The sequence below is a fragment of the Bubalus kerabau genome, chromosome 7 (genome assembly GCF_029407905.1).
Source record: "Bubalus kerabau isolate K-KA32 ecotype Philippines breed swamp buffalo chromosome 7, PCC_UOA_SB_1v2, whole genome shotgun sequence".
Taxonomy (NCBI): Eukaryota; Metazoa; Chordata; class Mammalia; order Artiodactyla; family Bovidae; genus Bubalus; species Bubalus kerabau.
Window position 1 is genome coordinate 81962967 of NC_073630.1, and position 23269 is coordinate 81986235.

Here is a 23269-nt window from a genome sequence, read left to right on the forward strand (position 1 = left end):
GCAAATTCTTAAGATAATTCTAGGCCATTTACACTGTCATTTCCTGAATCTGAAAGGTCAGCTTCAAGTTCAGATTTTCCTCCTAGTCTTAATCCCTGTAGAAGATAGTATATTCAAAAGTTTGTGCTGCTCTCATCCTCTTGCCTTGAGGTCAATCCTCATTTATGGCTTACTGAGAAGATAGCTAAGACACTCTGTTGTATTACACTGACAAACGCTGAAAACAGGTTGCTCTAATTCTTTCATTTCTGTCAGTTCAGTCGCTCAGTTGTGTCCAACTCTTTGCAAGCCCATGAACCGCAGCCTGTCAGGCCTCCCTGTCTATCACCAACTCCCGGAGTCCACCCAAACCCATGCCCATCGAATTGATGATGCCATCCAACCATCTCAACCTCTGTCACTCCTTCTCCTCCTGCCCTCAATCTTTCCCAGTATCAGGGTCATTTAAAATGAGTCAGCTCTTCCAATCAGGTGGCCAAAGTATTGGAGTTTCAGCTTCCACATCAGTCCTTCCAATGAACAGCCAGGACTGCTCTCCTTTAGAATGGACTGGTTGGATCTCCTTGCAGTCCAAGTGACTCTCAAGAGTCTTCTCCAGCACCACAGTTCAAAAGCATCAATTCTTCAGTGCACATCCATACATGACCACTGGAAAAACCATAGCCTTGACTAGATGGACCTTTGTTGGCAAAGTGATGTCTCTGCTTTTGAATATGCTATCTAGGTTGGTCATAACTTTCCTTCCAGGAGTAAGCATCTTTTAATTTCATGGCTGCAGTCACCATCTGCAGTAATTTTGGAGCCCAACAAAATAAAATCTGACACTGTTTCCACTGTTTCCCCATCTATTTCCCATGAAGTGATGGGACCAGATGCTATGATCTTCGTTTTCTGAATGTTGAGCTTTAAGCCAACTTTTTTACTCTCTTCTTTCACTTTCATCAAGAGCCTCTTTAGTTCTTCTCCACTTTCTTCCATAAGGATGGTGTCATCTGCATATCAGGTTATCGATATTTCTCCCGGCAATCTTGATTCCAGCTTGTGCTCTTTCCAGCCCAGCGTTTCTTATGATGTACTCTGCATAGAAGTTAAATAAGCAGGGTGACAATATACAGCCTTGATGTACTCTTTTTCGTATTTGGAACCAGTCTGTTATTCCATGTCCAGTTTTAACTGTTGCTTCCTGACGTGCATACAGGTTTCTCAAGAGGCAGGTCAGGTGGTCTGGTGTTCTCATCTTTTTCAGAATTTTCAACAGTTTATTGTGGTCCACACAGTCAAAGGCTTTGGCATAGTTAATAAAGCAGAAATATATGTTTTTCTGGAACTGTTTTGCTTTTTCCATGATCCAGCAGATGTTGGCAATTTGATCTCTGGTTCCTCTTCCTTTTCTAAATCCAGCTTGAACATCTGGAAGTTCACAGTTCACGTATTGCTGAAGCCTGGCTTGGAGAATTTTAAGCATTACTTTTCTAGTGTGTGACATGAGTGTGGAATAACAGTTTGTGGTAGTTGAAACTGGTTCTCCAAACTCATAATTAACTCAGGAGTGGGGGCGGTGGTAGACAGCATCTGCCCTCAACTGCTGACCAGCCCTCCTTAGAATATATGGTAGTTAGTGTTTCTTTGGAGAAGGAAATGGCAACCCACTCCAATATTCTTGCCTGGAGAATCCCAGGGACAGAGCAGCCTGGTGGGCTGCCATCTGTGGGGTCGCACAGAGTCGGACACGACTGAAGCGACACAGCAGCAGCAGCAGTGTTTCTTTGTCTTCAGTTTTGGATGCTGTGATTTGGGGGGCACTGGGAAACATTTTACTCAATAACATTGCATGCACTTTACATGAAATCTCTCCATTAGATATATATAAGTGTGTGGATTTAAATCTTTAATGTGAAAAAACAGCAAGATTTGCTTTTACTATTTATTTGATACCCAGTTGACCTCTTCAGTTTACTTTTTTGTAAAATAAGAGAATTGGACAAAAATCAGTTATTTCTTACTCGAGTTATTTTAAGAGATAGAAGGGAAAATAGACCCACAAAGTCATTGTGAATGGGGGCTGTGACCAACTTAAAAAGTGTCAGTACTTACCTCATATATTAACATTGTTTGCAAGCCAGTTTTTATCCTCTGCTGGTTAGCCTTTAACGGCCATTTCACATTAAATTGTCCATTCATCTATTTCCATAGATCTATGCTCTTTACACAATCTGAGAGCATTTTTTTTTTTCTTGTCTTAATGATTGGAAGTGGGAGATACTAGTCTCTTTTAGTGAGAAGAGACCAGAAATATTATATATGCAATTCACCTTTGTTCCACATGATTTTCAAATGACTAACAGGGCATTCATGTGGGGGACATATTTGTTCATATTTATTCAAATTGAAACTCAATTCTGTTTTTTATATAGAGAAATATAGATAAAGACATCTTGCATAATTTTATAGAGATACTTTTCCAGAAATATACATTACTGTGTATTTGAGGGATTATTGCACTTTATTTTGTTTAAAATCTTATCCAGCATTATTTAGTATCAGTCACTTTTTGACAAAATCATTTCAGCAGCAGCAAGCTAGTCATAGAATTTGAGTCTCCAGTGCTTCACACCTGAATCAGGTAGCATTTGTCATTTAGCATTTATGAAGTTATATGGACAAAGGCCAGCATCTGACTATTTCATGAAATCGTATGTAGTTATGCCTAGGAGTGTACATAATGATCTTTAGATTTTTTTCTAAAAAAGTGTTTTTTTACTATTTATATGTAAATAGCAGATATGAGTTTGTGTAAATTCCAGGAGTTGGTGATGGACAGGAAGGCCTGGCATGCTGCAGTCCATGGGGTCACAAAGAGTCGGACATGACTGAGTGACTGAACTGAACTGAAATAACAGATAGGGCATTATATACATTTTTAGAAAAAAAAAACTACATGTAGTTAGATTTTCATATCTATGATCTTAACATTTAGGTTAAGCAAATATTGCAAATTATTTGCTGTAAAAAGGGGAAATTGGTTTGATAAAACTAATCTACACCTACCTCCAGAGAGCTAAAAAGTTTCAAAGGTCATCAGAATTCTAGTGTACATGTATATATACATATATGGATCTTAACTTATTCCTTGCAGTATACATGTTAAATGTCCTTTACCATGCCATTGTCCTCACACTATGAACTTCTTTTTGGAGTCACCAGGGGTTTAAAATAGTCTATTTTAAAATACTGGACTACCTGATCTGCCTCTTGAGAAATTTGTATGCAGGTTAGGAAGCAACAGTTAGAACTGGACATGGAACAACAGACTGGTTCCAAATAGGAAAAGGAGTACGTCAAGGATATATATTGTCACCCTGTTTATTTAACTTATAGGCAGAGTACATCATGAGAAACGCTGGACTGGAAGAAACACAAACTGGAATCAAGATTGCCAGGAGAAATATCAATAACCTCAGATCTGCAGATGACACCACCCTTATGGCAGAAAGTGAAGAGGACTCAAAAGCCTCTTGATGAAGGTGAAAATCCAGAGTGAAAAAGTTGGCTTAAGGCCCAACATTCAGAAAAAGAAGATCATGGCATCCCGTCCCACCACTTCATGGGAAATAGATGGGGAAACAGTGGAAACAGTGTCAGACTTTATTTTTCTGGGCTCCAAAATCACTGCAGATGGTGACTGCAGCCATGAAATTAAAAGACGCTTACTCCTTGGAAGGAAAGTTATGGCCAACCTAGATAGCATATTCAGAAGCATGACATTACTTTGCCAACAAAGGTTCGTCTAGTCAAGGCTATGGTTTTTCCTGTGGTCATGTATGGATGTGAGAGTTGGACTGTGAAGAAGGCTGAGCGCCAAAGAATTCATGCTTTTGAACTGTGGTGTTGGAGAAGACTCTTGAGAGTCCCTTGGACCACAAGGAGATCCAACCAGTCCATTCTGAAGGAGATCAGCCCTGGGATTTCTTTGGAAGGAATGATGCTAAAGCTGAAACTGCTGTACTTTGGCCACCTGATGCGAAGAGTTGACTCATTGGAAAAGACTCTGATGCTGGGAGGAATTGGGGGCAGGAGGAGAAGGGGACGACAGAGGATGAGATGGCTGGATGGCATCACTGACTCAATGGACATGAGTCTGAGTGAACTCTGGGAGTTGGTGATGGACAGGGAGGCCTGGCGTGCTGCGGTTCATGGGGTCACAAAGAGTCAGACACGACTGAGCAACTGATCTGATCTAATTACTATTTAAAATGTGTGTGTGAAAGTCACTCAGTTGTGTTTGACTCTTTGTGACCCCATGGACTGTATAGTCTGTAGCATTCTCCAGGCCAGAATACTTGAGTGGGTAGCCTTTCCCTTCTCCAGGGGATCTTCCCAATCCAGGGATCAAACCCAGGTCTCCCGCGTTGCAGGCGGATTCTTTACCAACTGAGCTATCAGGGAACTTCAACTTGGTACCAACTTCCAGATAACCTATTTGTTTGATGGTTTCCTGAATAGAAGCAGTTTTTCAATTTTCATCTTAATATGAGAGAAGTATAGCTTCCTAAATATTGTCTATGGTTATTTTTAGATTTTTACAAAATTCTTTTTTCCACAATTACAATATTTATTAGACTGAGGAGTTTTAAAATTTAAACTAATAAATTGAAAACTCAGTATTAAATGACAAAGTATTTTCAGCATTATAATGAGAAAGGATCATTTTATTTTCAAATCCTTTTTCTTTCTAGCTGAATTTATAATTAGTGAGCACATGTTAAAAAAAAGTGAGATATTAATGATCTATTGATAGATGTCTCATAGAATGAGGTCAAATATTATATATATATATATATATATATGTACGTATATTACAAAGAAAATTCTCATTATGGAAGAAAATTGTCATTTGTCACAGAAAATTTCCGTAGAATTACAGGTGGCATAAAATTACAAGAAGTTATTTATCTGATCTCTCCCTTTTCAGTTATGTACTCCCTTTTGTCTATAAATGTATCTTCCCATTTGCTCAAAACTTTACTTCCCTTTAATAACAACTAAAACATATAGAGAACAATTTCTACTACAATTTTAAACTAAAATCTGAGGATTCTGCAAACATGTGATGAGTACTTGATATAGTTGAAAGTTAATGGAGATGTAGTCAGTGATAGAAAGTGTCAGAGAAGCTTTATATCTCTTATTTTTCTCCATTCTGCAATTATAAAATAGATAATTCACATTTTAAAAAGTTCACATATTTGTTTTATTTATTAAGTTGGACAACAAAAACAAAGTGTTTTTTAGGATAGGTATTTCTATATCTTCTTTATCCTAGTATTTTCATTCTTTTTACATTATTTTCACTTCTTTCATAAAGTTATAGATATCTGTGATATATGCATAAATTTGGAGATTGAAATAAAACCCAGGTTGACATTAATGTATGAGCAGGAGTATAATTCAGAAAGAATACCTTTATATTGTTCATAATTGTTTCTATTTTGGACTGTAATTATTAAGGGAATCTGCTAACAGAAGATTGTTTGGCAGAGAATTTAACTACAGTGTTCTGTAACACACAAATTGCTCCTAAAGGTAGAAACCTAGCTTGAAGGAACCTAGAATTGTCATGTCCTTGAGGGGTGCTTAATCTCAAGTTCATGGCTGAAATTGTAGGCCATATTTTAAACATTGTTCTGTGTGTGTAGGTGTGTTTGTGTTTTTTTAAGTGTGGGGTAGGGTGTAGCCTATTTAGTATTTTTAGACTCTCAAATCTGATGGCCTATGACCCTCTACACCTTAAGACTGCTGAAATCTCAGCTTTATGCCTCTAGATAATTTACAGGAAGATATTTATTTTCCCCTCTATTTTTAATATTTCACTGAATAAATAAATTATCCTGCCCTTTAATTGATAAAGGTGATACACTCGTTTGGTCATTAAAATCCTCTAACACTATTGGCTTTAACAGGCTTTACTCAAATAAAAGCTAGTTCCATTTCATTTTTAAAGCCATTAAGCTTTATCCAAGTAACATTCCTGAAAGCTGTACATTTCATTTGTGCATTCTAATGGCTTAATTTAGTAACTTAATAAGCTTATCTCCAGTCAAAGATAAAGTGGCATTTATATAGACTCTAGGGTATGTGTTAGGACTGAATTTTTCCTGCTTCAGTTTCAAACTAGACTCGATTTTGATGATATCAGATACCAAAGTGAGTGTAAGACAAATCTACCTATGAAGATTTTCAAATAAATGGATTAAGAACCTACTCTTTTATTTCTTGAACATCTCATGGACTTGGACATTATGAAGATGGTCACAGTGTGAAGACAGGATCTTATGAAAGGGATTAGTAAAGAGGTTTCTCTGGAGCTGTTGTACTGCTTGGTTGCTCCATCCTCTTTTGAGGAAGAGGCTTTAGGCAGGGAGTTACTCTCCAACCCCAAGCTTGAAGAGGGCAGGCTTCTAGGCTCGCAATTCTTGTCCTTTGAAATAGTCAGGAAACTTTGACTATTTGTGCCTGACCAAAACAAAGCAAGGTAAAGCTGAATGAACTCCTGAGTTTCTTCCTGCTCAAGAAATCCAGTGGAGGAAAGAAGGTCCTATTAACAACTTTGGTGGCTGTACTGGGATAGGCCCACCCTCACCAATCTTGCCGAGGAAAGAGAGGTATGATTGTTTCTAGGGAGTCAGATGTGAACCACTCAATGAGGATTTGGTGGGGGGCGGGGTGAGAAGTGTCCACTTGGATATCAGGAGGAAGCAATACGGGCTGGAAGTGTATTCTGGATGCTCTGGGTCTGGGGCTGAGTCATAAGTCCACGTGTAGTAGAGACAGATCCACCGAGGACAAGGGCATTTCAGGCAAGAGGAGGAGCATGGAAGCATTCTAAAGCTCATAAAAGATTATGAGAGAAGGAGTTGGCTTTGTTTATCAGCTGGGTATGCTGAATTCACCGAGAGATTTACCCATCTATTTCACCGGGAGAATCCCCTGGTGGCTCAGAGGTTAAAGGGTCTGCCTCCAATGCGGGAGACCCGGGTTCGATTCCTGGGTCGGGAAGATCCCCTGGAGAAGGAAATGGTAACCCACTCCAGTATTCTTTCCTGGAGAATCCAGTGGACGGAGAAGCCTGGTAGGCTACAGTCCATGGGGTCTCAAAGAGTCGGACACGACTGAGCGACTTCACTTTCACTTTCACTTTCCACCCAGACAGCACAGAGTCACCCAGTCAAGCAAATCTGCTAAGAAGCTACACTGCAGCTTTGCAAGTAAAGAGAGAAGCTAATAGAGAAGTGGCGCTTACCACCCTCATCCAGCTTCCTTGAGCTTTCAGTTTGTGGAAGAAGAGATTTCAAGCAACATCAGGATTGAACTGTTTTGAGTATCTGATAGGAGATATTCTAATCACTGAAATAAAATGTATTTGTAAACCGAAGTGACCATATTGTGATTTACTCCCCTTAAATGTGCAAAAAATCCTTGGAACCTACTGAGCTTCCATCCACATCTACAGGAAGATGGTCTTTATTATAGAAAGTTTGAAGGGATGGTGGGAGAGCAAAAGAAAGTTTGTGTTTTATTTATGTCTTAGGTTCTGTTTGTTCATCATACTAGTTATACTGCTGACAAGGAATTCAGGCCATTAGTACTTCTTGAAACGGATTCTTATTTTGAGCAACATACTATTTTTTTTTTTTTTTAACAGTGCCTTAGATGAATAGATGGGTAGAATCTAATAGTACTCAGCTTTCAACAGATACGTTTTAGTCTCTATCATTTTTACTATTATTCAATAAGCATAAGCCATATATGCTTTATCCTTGATATCTGTGCCATACTATTTCAGGTTACGATATAGTTCATTTCCAATCTTGATTCTCAGAAGAACATAATCACTTATGTTAGTGAGAGTGTGTCATCCAGGGTCAGTATTCATGACTCATGGGAGACACAGCTATGTCTCCCAACTCACTAGCTGGAGATGAGAAAACTCTGACTTTTAGAGACAGACTGTCTGAAAGTCATAATGTAAAACTGCTTTCTAAACTAATTCAGCTAAATAATATTTAATATCAGATTTTAGTGACTTTCTCATGACTGTCAGCTCTCCAAGCTCCCACATGACACTTTAATTAATTGTTCCTCCTTTAGTGGCTCGTTTTTGGTCAGATCCCTTTCCTTAGAGTAGCGTTCCCCCACACCCCTTTATACACATCATGGCAGAAATGTTGTCTGAGATTCCACTATTGTTAAATGTAGCCCAGTATCATTTAAATATGTTACCTTGATGATGGTGATGTCACTCAGATAGCTGGCCTACAAGGAACTAGCACAATTTCACTTGTTTCATTTTAATGGGTCCCCTTGGCTTTGAGGCTATAAACTAAAATACCACTGCAGTCTCCTCCAGCAATCTCAAACTTAATTATTCCACTCCAGGAAGCCATCTGATGGCCCTGCAGAGACTTGCTTTTGCTCTCAAATGCAGTCCCTTATTGTGTAGCCAAATTACCTTTGTTTCTTCTTCTTTTTTTTTTTTTTAATTTATTTACAAACAGCATGGAAAACTACTCCTCAGCACAACTTAATAGGTGATTAGCACAAATATGATTTCAAGAATTTAGATTGGGTATTTGTCAGGGTTTTCTTTTTATTCTTTCCCATGTAATTTCTAAGACTTCTTAGATACCATTCCAAGTACTGGGCATTGTGGGTAATATGGTATAAATTGCTAGGAGAGCTGACTCAGATCTTTTCCTCTACTAAGTTTTGATATTATTTATTAAGTTTCACAGTTCAGATGACACTTCTTATATGCCTATCTCTACCAATATCTTTTTTTGCTGCTTTGAGCAAATTTAGTTTTCTAAGCTAAAATTTCTAACTGATTTTGCAGAAAACAGAAGAGAGACAGAGACACATTGCAGGAGAAAGAGCCAGAGAGGTCAGAGATTTGCAGATGTTGTCATCTGCAATACACATTTATCTATGAAAATGGAAATAGTCACTAACATATTTGACGAGTGATGGAAATTTTTAAAAATTTCACATTTATAATATGAAATAATAGTAATTTGAATATTTTCACAATTTGAATAATAACAAAGAAAAATTCAGCTCACAGTCAAAAAGAAGACTGAACTGAAACCCAGAAACTCTTTAATAATATACAAAGGAATATTTGGACTCTATTCAATACTTTGTTCTATGAAGACTAATAGGAATCTTATTTCTTGCTTCTGTCTTGCAGTCTTTAAAGATAAAGGGGTAGCTCTACATATGCTGTGTTTCCTACTAATAAAATTTTCTTTCTATTGCTAGTCTTAGGCTTTAGGAAAGAAATGGTAAGATGAGAGAGGAAAAAGTGAAAAAGCCTGGCTTTATTGTACTTTATGTGTGCAAGTAGTTTTTAATTTTGTTCTTTTCAGCATAATGCTTTCATCTGTGCAAGAAATTAAGTGCATGAGAATTAATATGCTCCAGTCAATAGAAGAAGCAATAAAATATAACTGAAGAGAAAGGACCCCCATCATGTACATTCTTTATAGACATTTACTTCCCCATGTGGGTGCAATATTTACTTCCCTGGATTGAAGCTTCACACAAAACAAGAATTAGATTTTCTTCATTTTGAGCTTACAAGCCTACTTCATTTAACAACTGTGGAACTGAGAAAGAAAAACAGATGGAGGGACAGATAATATTTGGAAAAAGAGCCAGAATGAAGTTGAATTCCACTTGTTTATTTTGGGTTTCGGAGAATGTGGAGAAAAAGAGATTGAATTTAAACACACAAAACCTACAAACACTTTTTCTAAAATTCATTTTAGTTTATCCTCCCTGAACAAACTGAACAATATTTATGAAACTCTGTCTTAGTCCCAGTGACCACTTTTGAATTACTGGATGGTCAGGAGAGAATCGGTGAGCACATCAAAGATTGGCAAGTCATTGCAGACAGAGCAGGCTGATGCAGGTGTCACATAATCTATTGATTCAGCATGAATGATTCCCTATAAAATGAGTTCCTATACTTTTCAGACACATTGAAAAACATACAGGTATTGACAGATGTTATTTGCTTAGGCTTAGAGACAAATAAAAGCAAATATTAAGATTTTACGTTTAAGAAATGCCAATTTAAATAATCCCCGTATGACCTAATATCAAATACTTTATGATTGAAGGCCAGTATATCAAAATATAAAGTCTATATATTGTTACCAAGTAAGTGAAACATATAGTTTCCGACTCAAAGGGAACTAAAAGGTTAAAATGACACAATAGTCTTGACAAAACTTTGAAAATATTTAAATAAGCCTACAGTTTGGGCTTTCATTTTGATTACAATAAATTTCACCCTCTTAAACTCTTGTAGAGAGATTATTTTCCATATTCAACAAAGTAAAACATATTTTAAGCAAGTATCTTTCTATTATGAGGATTGATTTAGTCAACAAATATTAATTCATGGCACTTGGCGCTGTTTGACTAAGTATTTTTCACTCCTGGTCCATCAAACAGAAAAATTTTAGGGAGGACAGATACCATTTTGTCATGTCTGAAGTTTCTAAAACTTTAAAGAAATGAAGTACAGAATTTCAAACACATACTCACAGGATACCTCCTAGGTTCTTGGAAGGGATGTGGTACAGTGTGGATCCCAAATTTTAAGCTGTATTAGCCTCATAGTTAAGCTTACCCTGGTCTCTTGTGATCTGACAGAAAGCATGATTCTCCTGTTCTGTGAATTGGTAATAAATGGCAGCAACATGAAAAAAAAAAAAAAGAGAGAGAGAGAAAAAAAAAATGCACTTTTCTTTGCTTTTCAGTACAGGGATGAAAAAAGTTTTATTCAACTTCCAAGCATCAAATTGTTATAAGTATGCCTTTCCCTACTTCTTTAGTGGTATTACCACAGGGACGTGTTGTTTGGGGGGTATGTGTGCTCAGTTGCTTCAGTTACATCTAACTCTTTGTGACCCCATGGACTATAGCCTGCCAGGCTATTCTGTTCACAGGATTCTCTAGGCAAAAATACTGGAGTGAGTTGCTATGCCATCCTCCAGGTGCTCTTCCTGACTCAGGGATCAGACCTGCATGTCCTGCATTGCAGGCAGATTCTTTATCACTGAGTCACCAAGGAAGGGCAATTGAGCTAACTAACATGTAGCAGGAGGTGAATCCCACAGCATCAGAAAGTGCATTATGGAGATATAGTCTAATACAAGCAACTTCAGTTCAGTTCAGTCACTTGGTCATGTCCGACTCTTTGTGACCCCATGGACTGCAGCACGCCAGGCCTCCCTGTCCATCACCAACTCCCAGAGTTTACCCAAACCCATGTCCATTGAGTCGGTGATGCCATCTAACCATCTCATCCTCTGTTGTCCCCTTTTCCTCCTGCCCTCAATCGTTCCCAGCATCAGGGTCTTTTCCAATGAGTCAAAGTATTGGAGTTTCAGCTTCAACATCAGTCCTTCCAATGAACACCCAACACTGATCTCCTTTAGGATGGACTGGTTGGATCTCCTTGCAATGGAAGGGACTCTCAAGAGTCTTCTCCAACACCACATTTCAAAAGCATCAATTCTTTGGTGCTCAGCTTTCTTTATAGTCCAACTTTCACATCCATACATGACTACTGGAAAAACCATAGCCTTGACTAGATGGACCTTTGCTGACAAAGTAATGTCTCTGCTCTTTAATATGCTGTCCAGGTTGGTCATAACTTTCCTTCTAAGGAGTAAGTGTCTTTTAATTTCATGGATGCAATCACCATCTGCAGTGATTTTGGAGCCCAGAAAAATAGTCTGACATTGTTTCCACTGTTTCCCCATCTTTTTTGCCATGAAGTGATGGGACCAGATGCCTTGATCTTAGTTTTCTGAATGTTGAGCTTTAAGTCAACTTTTTCACTCTCCTCTTTCACTTTCATCAAGAGGCTCTTTAGTTCCTCTTCAATTTCTGCCGTAAGGGTGGTGTCATCTGCATATCTGAGGTTATTGATATTTGTCCCGGCAATTGTGATTCCAGCTTGTGCTTCTTCCAGCCCAGCATTTCTCATGATGTACTCCGCATATAAGTTAAATAAGCAAGGTAACAATATACAGCCTTGATGTACTCCTTTTCCTATTTGGAATCAGTCTGTTGTTCCATGTCCAGGTCTAACTATTGCTTCCTGACCTGCATACAGGTTTCTCAAGAGGCAGGTCAGATAGTCTTGTATTCCCATCAACTTAAGACCCTGTAAATATTAAGAAATAGTGTGGAGCACAAACCAGGAGTGAACCTAGGGTGTCAGAGCAGGGATTCAGGCTAGGGAAAATGAGGTCATGACAATTCACTTACTAACTGAGACTGGGTTTTGATAGCACATTTATGGAGCACCTATTTATTGGCCGTGTGTTATGCTAGGCCCTAAAGATGTACATATAACTAAAACTGACTATCAGGGAATTACAAATCTTGTGGGAGAAGTACCTTCTCCAACATGTAGCATAACTTATTTCTAAATTATAAAAATCTATATAAATCATGAAGTGCCTTGAGTGATTATAATTTGTTTACTTAATTCAGAAATCACTCCATTCCTCCACTCTACCTGCAACCTTGATTCAGGAGGCACATCTTTGATTACCTCCACTGCCATTTCATCCAATCTCTATGCCATTTCAGGTTTTCACAGATGCTGGAACTTGGTTAGCTCTTAGAAGGTGCATCTGGGGCAGGATTTGCTTTGCATGGTAAAGTTAGTTGTCCCACATTTGGATGTGAGAAAAATTAAAGAATAGAGAGATGGATCATTTTATTGGCATGCTTCGTTCACTATAGAAATGATGGGATATCTGGCTTCATGATGTCAGGAAAGAGGAGGTTCCTGGTTTCCTTCTTCACATGAGACTACCCTTCCCTAGAAAGTCACCCCATAGTCTCTGGAGAGAAGATGCTTTCATGGTGCTTTGCACTCCTTGCAGCTATGGACAACACCAGTGACTTTAGTTAAATGCTGACTTCATCCATCAGCATTGTAGGGGAGGAAAAAGTGTTCCTAAATCCTCTTACAGTCCCTTAGCTGGTCTGAAAATTAAGCTAACAAAAAGCAATTAACAGTAGAAAAGTACACAAACTATGAGACACAGGAGCTTTCATTAAGGAAATGAAGACCCTAAGAAATATACCTGAGTATTTTATTGCTAGGTTTGATGAAGAATACATAGTTGTACAGATACACAGTAGGTCAGAGTATGAGATAAGTATAGCTCACAGGGGAAACAGCATGGACTGTTTGTTCAGCTTCTTCTTGGTGTCCCATTATCTTTGGAGATAAGGATGCTCATTTCCTCTGGGTATAGGGAGGTCATCTCTCACATAGATATTTCATGGTCTGTTTCAGGGAAAAAGGGCAAGGTTGAAGTTGGAGTATCTTCCTGAATTTGCCATTTTCTGAGACTCTTTCAGCTTAAAATATTCAATATGCTGAGGTTACATATTTTAGATTAGCAAGTCCTGAGCCCCATCAGCAGCATTGCAAACATTTGATCACACCCTTCTCCTTAAAACATTTTCTTCTCCTGACTTCTGGGACAAAGTTCTCTCCTGGTTCTACTCTACCTCATGAAGTTGTTCCTCCTGAGTCTACTCTGTTAGTTTCATTCTTCTTAATGTCTACAAGTTGGAGTGCTTGAGACTCATTCTTGAAGCAACCTATCCTGTCAACCTATTGAGACACTTCCAGTGATCTCATCAGATCACTTACATGGCTTCAAATAACACTGATACTGTGATGACTCTAACATTTATATCTCCAGCCTGAACCACTTCCACAGAATCCAGAAATGTATGTCAAACTTCCATAGATACCTCCACCTGCTGCTGCTGCTGCTGCTGCTAAGTCGCTTCAGTCGTGTCTGACTCTGTGTGACCCCATAGATGGCAGCCCACCAGGCTCCCCCGTCCCTGGGATTCTCCAGGCAAGAACACTGGAGTGGGTTGCCATTTCCTTCTCCAATGCATGAAAATGAAAAGTGAAAGTGAAGTCACTCAGTTGTGTCCGACTCTTAGCGACCCCATGAACTGCAGCCTACCAGGCTCCTCTGTCCATGGGATTTTCCAGGCAAGAGTACTGGAGTGGAGTGCCATTGCCTTCTCCTCATGTCCACCTAGATTTGTCAAATTAATGTATCAAAAATTGTGTTCCTGATTTTCCTTCTTAAACTAAATTTATCACCTATAATCCTACCTTCTAGTCAGTCAATTCCATTAGTCTGACTGCTCAGACAAAAACTTTGAAATTATCATTGATTTCTCTCTACCCTACATCCAAACCAACAGTAAATTCAGTTGTCTCCATTTTTGCAGTCCAATATACATATTAATTTTTACCATCTCCATTGCTAACATTATTTCTTGCCTAGACTTTTGCAGTAGCCTCATAATTGGTCTCTGTTGTCACTTTTGTCTTACTACAGATTAGTCTCTTCACACAGTCAGGGTGATTATTTCTGACATGTCAGATTACATCATCCCCTACAAAGCCCTACAGTGGTTATCCATCTCCACAAGGCTAAAATCTAAAGTCCCAATTACGAGTATCATCACATTTTTATACTTTCAACTCCTCTTATCCTACTTGCTTGCTTAGGTCCAGATATGCTGTCCAACTTGCAGCTTCTTTAACATGTAAAACATGTTTCAACCTCAGGACTTTTGCATTTGTTCTTATTGTGTTCTTCACCAAGATATTTACATATATCATCCCTCACTTGACTCTTAACTATCCTCAGACAGAGAAGAGGCAACACCTACCACCTGGAATTCCCTATTCATCTTACCTGATTTATTTCTCTTTGTACAAGTTATCATTTATCATATCACATATATTGTTTTAAGTTTTATTGACATATGAATTTGTGTAAATTTATGGTGTACTGTGTAAGATTTGATATGCTCATTTTGCAAAATAACTACCACAGTAGGGTTACTTAACATCTCCATCACCTCATACAATTACCATTTCTTTCTTTGTGGTGAGAACATTTGAGATCTACTCTCTTAGCAATTTTCAAGTATATAACACAGTTATTGCTAACTATAATCACCATGCTGCACATTAGATCTCCAGAGCTTTTCATCTTATAACTGGGAGTTTGTACCCTCTGACTGACATTTCCCCATTTTTTCCTCCCTCAGCCCCTGGGAACTATCATTCTACTTTTTCTATGAATGTGATTTTCTTTTTCTAGATTCCACATAATAGTGATAGATACAGTATTGGTCTTCCTCTTTCTGACTTATTTCTCTTAGCATAATGTCCTCATGGTCCATCCATGTTGCCACAAATGATAAGATTTCCTTCTTTCTCTTGGCTGAATAATATTCCATTGTACATATGTACCTTATCTTCTTCATCTGCTAATCCATTGATGAACACTTAGGTTGTTTCATATCTTGGCTACTTATGAATACTGCTGCAATGAACATGATAGTGCAGGTATCTTTTGGGGATCTTGATTTTATTTCTTTTGGATTTATACCCAGATGTGGGATTGCTGGATCACCTGTTAGTTCTAGTTTTAACATTGTGAAGAAACTCTGTACTGTCTTCCATAGTGGCTGATCCAGTATACATTCCCATCAACAGTACACCAGGGACTCCTTTTCTTATCATCCTCGCCAACATTTCTATCTTTTGTCTTTTCAGTAATAGCCATTCTAGCATGAATAAAATGTCATCTCATTGTGATTTTGATTTGCATTCTTCTGATGATTAGTAGTGGAGAAGGCAATGGCACCCCACTCCAGTACTCTTGCCTGAAAAATCCCATGGACAGAGGAGCCTGGTGGACTGCAGTCCATGGGGCCTAAGAGTCGGACACGACTGAGCGACTTCACTTTCACTTTTCACCTTCATACATTGGAGAAGGAAATGGCAACCCATTCCAGTGTTCTTACCTGGAGAATCCCAGGGACGGGGGAGCCTGGTGGGCCGCCGTCTATGGGGTCACACAGAGTCGGACATGACTGAAGTGACTTAGCAGCGGCAGCAGCAGCAGCAGATGATTAGTAGTGTTGAACATGTTTTCATTTACATTTTGGTCATTTAGATGTCTTTATTGGAGAGATGCCTATATGAGATCCTCTGGATGGAGGATGATCCTCTGTCCATTTTAACATCAGTTTTTTTTTTTTTTTTTTTTTTTGCTATTGAACTGTATGAGTTTCATATATATTTTAGATGGTAATCCCTTATCAAATAATTGATTTGCAATTATTTTCTTCCATTATATAAGTTGCCTTTTTATTTTGTTGATCGTTTCCTTGGTGTGCAGAGGTTTTTTTGTTTTTATTTATTGTAATCTCATTAATTTTTGCTTTTGTTTCTTGTGCTTTTAGTTCCAGTTTCAAAAACTCATCTCCAAGACCAATGTAAAAGAGTTTCCCCCCCATGTTTTCTTCTAGAAGTTTTATAGTTTCTGGTCTTATGTTTAAGTTTTTAATCAGTTTTGTGTTAATTTTTGTGCATGATATAAGGTAAGGGTTTTATTTCATTTCATGTGATTATCCAGTTTTATCAACACTATTTATTGAAGACTCTACCTTTTCAACATTTATTATTCTTGGTTCTCTGGTTAAAAATTAGTTGACCATATCAGTAAAGAATCTACTTGCAATGCAGGAGACTCCAATTCGATTCCTGGGTTGGGAAGATCCCTTGGAGAAGGGATAGGCTACCCACTCCAGTATTCTTGGGCTTCCCCGGCACCTCAGATGGCCAAGAATCCACTTGCAATATGGGAGACCTGGGTTCGATCCATGCATTGGGAAGATTCCCCAGGAGGAGGGCATGGCAACCTACCCCTGAATTCTTGCCTGGAGAATCCCCATGGACAGAGGACCTGGTGGGTTAGAGTCCATGGGGTTGCAAAGAGTCAGACATGACTGAGCGACTAAGCACATAGCACGCATATAACTGAAGGTCTACTTCTGGGCTGTTGAGTCTGTACCATTGTCTATGTATCTATTATTGTGCAAATTCCAACTGTTTTGATTACTATAATTTTCTAATATAGTTTTGAAATCAAGAGTGCTTCCCTTGTGACTCAGCTGGTAAAGAATCTGCCTGTAATACGGGAGACCTGAGTTCAATCCCTAGGTTGGGAAGATCCCCTGGAGAAGGGAAAGGCTACCCACTCCAGTATTCTGGCCTGGAGAATTTCATGGACTGTATAGTCCATGGGGTCACAAAGAGTCAGACACCACTGAGCAACTTTCACTTTCACTTGAAATCAAGAAGTGTGATACTTCCAGTTTTTTTGCTTTCTCGTGATTACTTTGGCTATTTGGAGTATTTTGTGATTCCATATAAATTTTAGAATTCTTTTTTCTATTACTGTGAAAAATACCATTGGAATTTTGATAGGAATTGCATTTAATCTATAAATGCCTTTGAGTAGTATAACCATTTAAACTATATTAGCGTTATTTGTTAACAATATATAGAATTAGCCATAATATTTGCTATATGTCTTAAAGGATGCTTAAAAAGATTTCGAAGAAATAATTCTAATATCCTATTATTAACCAAAAAAAAAACCAGTCTTAATGTATTTTCAGGAAAAGAGTTCTAAAAGAATATGCTTTAAATGAAAGGGGCTATTTTCTGGACAGTGTAAATAATGGAATGTAGAATAACTTCTTAGCCATCTGGCTTTTCCATCTTCTACAGCATGCATGAAGAAGACCAATGTCAAATTGGTCAGTCACTGTGTTACTGATGGTACATTTCCTTTTTAACTTTAGCAGATTTTATTTGAATAGATGGCATGCAAACATATTTCTATGATAAGCTGGTGTTGATCACTTTGTTTACAAACACCCAGGGATGTTGGGTTTAGAAGCTGCGAAGACATTCAGCACCCATGAGGCTCTTTTTGTTTTGTGTTATATTTACTTCTCAGGTGGGGTTAATGATGATTCTTTCAAGAACTTGACAGTTGTATTTCTAGTATGCAAAAATGTTTCCAACTGCTTTTAGTGATAGGCTTAATCTAAGAGTAACAAAAAAAATCTCATTTTTCCTCCCCTGGGGCCCTTCAACACTTCAACATGTGGAACCAAGAAACTGTTTTTTTTAAGAAGTGACAGAAATTGCAAGTATGTCTAGCAATTTTGGGGAAATATCATCTGTGAAAATAGTTTCATTATTCAACACTTCTGAAATGTGAAAATGAAATACACAAAACCAAACCAAAAGCACCATGGGACTGAAGAGTTTGTAAAATAGAATATAATATAGAAGAATAGAAAATAAAGCCTGCATATTATTTATTGGCGGCTTCATATTCTTAACATGGGGCCAATACAGAAGAGCATAAGCAGATGTCTTCATGACAATATACCAGGAAAATAAACCTATAAATACTGATTTTTATTCTATACCTACCTAACGTGCAGAATTTGTCAAATTTCTTAAGCTTATATTTGTCAGAAATATCTGTAAAACAGTTGTGTGGCTTCCTTAAATTTTAACTTAATGTTAGATATATTTTTATTTGTTATGATGGAGTTGAACGGCAATTCCATTATGCTTTATAATTACAAAATATTTTTTGTAAAACAGAATGTTAAAATTTTAGAAAGATTGAAAAAGGTAAAAAATCTTGAAAGGTCTTTCTTTAATTTTATAAGGAAGTGAAACTTAAGATCAGTTTGTCAATGAAACGATTTAAAGTATAGGGCCTAATTTTGGTTCATTCTCGATTGTCTATGGCACTCCACTCCAGTACTCTTGTCTGGAAAATCCCATGGATGGAGGAGACTGGTGGGCTGCAGTCCATGGGGTCGCTAAGAGTCGGACAGGACTGAGCGACTTCACTTTCACTTCTCACTTTCATGCATTGAAGAAGGAAATGGCAACCCACTCCAGTGTTCTTGCCTGGAGAATCCCAGGGACGGGGGAGCCTGGTGGGCTGCCGTCTCTGGGGTTGCACAGAGTCGGACACGACTGACACGACTTAGCAGCAGCAGCAGCAACATATCTTAATAGTATTACTGATTAAATATTAATCTTTTAAACTATCTTAAATATCTTATAAAATTCTGGTTCTCTCTAATACAATTTATATTAAATATTAGATAGAAGGTAGACATAAGATGATAAGTCTTTTAAGGGAAATATATTTACTTCACATATGTTTTCTACTTTTCAAAATAATCCCAAATTTCTGTATATTTTCAATATAATCTGACAGGTTTGGGTATAACATATGGTTAATCAGTCTGGATTCTGGATTGCAAGCCACACTAATAGTTAGCTAACTCATCTGAAAAGGAATTTCTTGGAAATATATCAGGCCATCAGGCTTCCCACATGGGTCAATGGTAAAGAAGCTGCCTGCCAATGTAAAAGACGCAGGTTCGATTCTTGGGTAGGGAAGATTCCCTGGAGTAAGAAATGGCAACCCACTCCAGTCTTCTTGCCTGGAAAATTCCATGGACAGAGGAGCCTGGTGGGCTAAGTCCATGAGGTTTCAAAGAGCTGGACACAACTGGGTGACTGAGAACACCTACACATATAGGCCATCACTCAAATTTATTGGGCGGACTAAAGAACCAGGCTCAGAGAATGAATAGGAAACAAGGAAGGTTCAGCATCAAGATTCCTAGTTCTGGTCACACTGCGAAGTTGTATGATCTGATCTCCATGACAAAATGCTGGTGCTAGTGAAAGTTGCCCCTTGAGAATATATTAAAACTTAGGCCTTTGTCTTCACACCCACAAGATTTCATGTCCATCCTAAGACTCAGTATTATAAGTAATACCATTCACTTGACTGATACTAGGTCAAGTGCCTGGACCCTTACTCTCAAGATAATGGAGAAACAGTATCTGATCTCTTCAGCGTGAGAATTTACATTTCATCCAAGACTTAAACAATGGAAGAATCCTCTCCACCAAATAAGAAGAAACACTGAATGATGGGAAACTAAAGATGTCCTTTAAACTTGGCATTCTATAGTATATAATGTTAGTGTTACTCAGTCATGTCTGACTCTTTGTGACCCTATGGACTGTAGCCTGCCAGGTTCCTCTGTCCATGGAATTCTCCAGGCAAGAGTACTGGAGTGGGTGGCCATTCCCTTCTCCAGGGGATCTTCCCAACCCAGGGATCGAACTCGGGTTTCCTGTATCACAGGCAGTTTCTTTACTGTCTGAGCTACCAGGGAAGCTCATGGTATATAATCTTTTATATACTAAAAAATTTGTGTTTAGTATATAAAATTTTATATATATAAAAATGTGGATTATTGTTATCCACATTTTTTATGTTCTATAAAGTCTCCTTTAACGCTGAATTAACCAATACTAAGCATTGCAGTTAGGGACAAATACAGAATCAGGTTCTTTTGAGCCTCTGGCTACATCGTTTTCCTCAATCAATCAATGTATAACTTTTTTTTGTTTTTATGTGTAAAGACAAATTTATTTACATTGTATTTACAACACTACATTGTTGATTCATTAACCCTTGACTCATGACCAGCAGCACTACAACTGATATCTGAATGAAGCTTGTCTAATGCATGTATTTTCTCCATAAGACATATCACAGCCTTTTTGACATTTGTAACATGAGAAAGCACTTTGGAACTGTGCTTGCAGGCTATTTTAAACACCAAAATCATCAACAAAAGCACAAAAATGAAAAAAAATTAAGCATCTTTTTTTTTTCTATGCTTTCATTAAGTACCTTTGATATATAGTTTATAGCTTATCCTCTTTTTAATTTAGAATTCCTCATCCGAAGAAGCGATCACATAATTAACATGATCAGACAGTTCATTTTTGCTTATTTGTCCCTGGTTTTCATGGCAACACCCTGACCTTTGTGAAAGTGGACAGCGCTGACATTTTGTCATCCTCATAAGGGAGGGACATATGTATTTAGGAACGTCCAGACCTCATTACTTCATAGAAATAGACTGAGACCTAGAATATCTGCATTATGTGCCATTTTATAATTCTATCCAAACACACAGATCAAGTTATTGTATCTAATGGCAGAAATCTGCAACCTGCTTTCTTCGAACTGTGGTGCTAAATAAACTGTGAAAAGAACACTTGCTCATAGTATGAGAGCTAAAACAAGAAGGTAGAATGTTGCTTTGTTCAATTTCCAAAGGAAACGTGAGTGCTAGTACTGAACATTTTTTGCTGCTCTGTGCTTGAGTATGTCTGCAAATGACAACAAAGATACCACAAGTATTGATTTGGGGTTTAAAATAAATTTCAGCTACTGTATGGATTAAAAAAGATGAAATTTGTGAACAATGAGGACACAGTGTATATATATGTATATACTGTATATATACACTATACTATACACTAGTGTAGTATATGTATATATTACACTATATGTGTGTGTGTATATATGTATACACTTCCCTGATGGCTCAGACAGTAAAGAATCTGCCTGCAATCCTGGAGACCTGGGTTTGATCCCTGGGTTGGGAAGATCCCCTGGAGAAGGGAAAGACTACCTACTCTAGTATTCTTCCTGGGAAATCCCATGGACAGAGGAGCCTGATGGGCTACAGTCCATGGGGTCACAAAGAGTCAGATATGACGGAACAACTAACACATAAATAGATGAAATTGACAAGTATTGCTATGATTTTGCTATGATTTTTTTACATATGCATGTAAAAACTGCAATTATTAGTAGTGTAAGTCAGTGATCTAACATACTTGAAAATTCTTTATTGGCATTGATACCTTTCAGCATTTAAAATTTAGTTTATTACTGGATAAATATGATAATGTGGGAAGTTATATAACTTCTCTATTTAGTAGTCTAGGTTAATTCCTAATACTTTGAAAAATTTTTTACATCTATGAATTTGCTTATCCCTTGTAGGTTTTAGTTTTGCTTCATTATGTCAAAATCTCTTAGCCATTATTTGGGTATTTATTACAAAAAGCTAGTACCCAAGTTCTGTATACTATTTTCAATCTCTAAACTACATTTAAAAGTGGTCATCTAACTAGTTACTTGCTCTCTTTGTTCAGGAATACTAATTGAAATTGAATTTTTTTTTATTTTTTATTTTCTGTATCTAATGAGTTGGATAGATCTCATTGGTCCAAATTCCTTTCCAGAGCATCCAGCAAATTAAAGATATCAAAGCATAAATAAGGCTAATTCCTGTCAACATTGCCACTTTTGATTTCTTTCTGGACATTTGCAGAAAGTTGGTATGACTTAGTGCTCTCAGTATGTTAATGTTTTTGGTCTTTTTCAGCTTTTTCTTTGATCACTGACTTTTGATCTTTGGTTTATGTCAATGAAAATGATAATAAGAAACATATTTTATAAAGAAATGAGAAATAACTCTCAGGTCCAAAAAACATATTCTAGATGAGAAACCTTGCCACCCCTATAGTTAATGTTGGTATTGTTGATAACTCTGGCAAAGGTGGATCAGGATGGGGAACACATGTATACCTGTGGCGGATTATGTAAAGTTTAAAAATAAAATAAAATTTAAAATCTTCAAAAAAAAAGAAACAAAAACAAAAGGATAGCATTAGGACTGGTTTGAAGCAAAGGTTTTGATCAGGGATATAGTAGACTTTTACATCAGTGTGAGGCTGAACAAAAAAATCACTATAGGTAGGAGTGGTATGGTAGACATCTCGAATCTAGACTCTAAAGAAATTTCCCCTGAAGTATATGAAATGGTAGAACATCTCAGAAATCAGAGAATGAATATGACTGCTTCTAGAAATTGCAGCCTGGTTGGCCTCTGCTCCATTTTATACTACCTCTTGGAGTGGGTAGGCTTGGGTCTTGAGATATCATTTTAAGCAAAAAAAAAAAAAAAAAAAAAAAGGTCAGGAGCTTGCAGGAGAAGGTCAGACATGCTAAAATAATCTTTTGAAAATAATAGGTCTACAATAACATTAGGTACAAGTGTATGAATTTCTGAAGGGAAGTGAATTCAGTTTTGGAAAATAATGAAAAATGGAGAAGGCTCTAAGACCTAATATCAATATTTCACATATTCATTTATCTGAAATGAAAGCAATTTTTTATGTCTAAAATAAAGAAGAACTATTGTAATTCATTGATTCTAAGATGCACTTTTTCACATTTTTAACATCTCTGAAACCTGGAAGCATCTTACAATCAATGGCACCCTATAATTAAAATTGAATAATGTTTTTCTTTGTGAAGTGTAAAATAATGAGATGTGTTACAAGTGAACA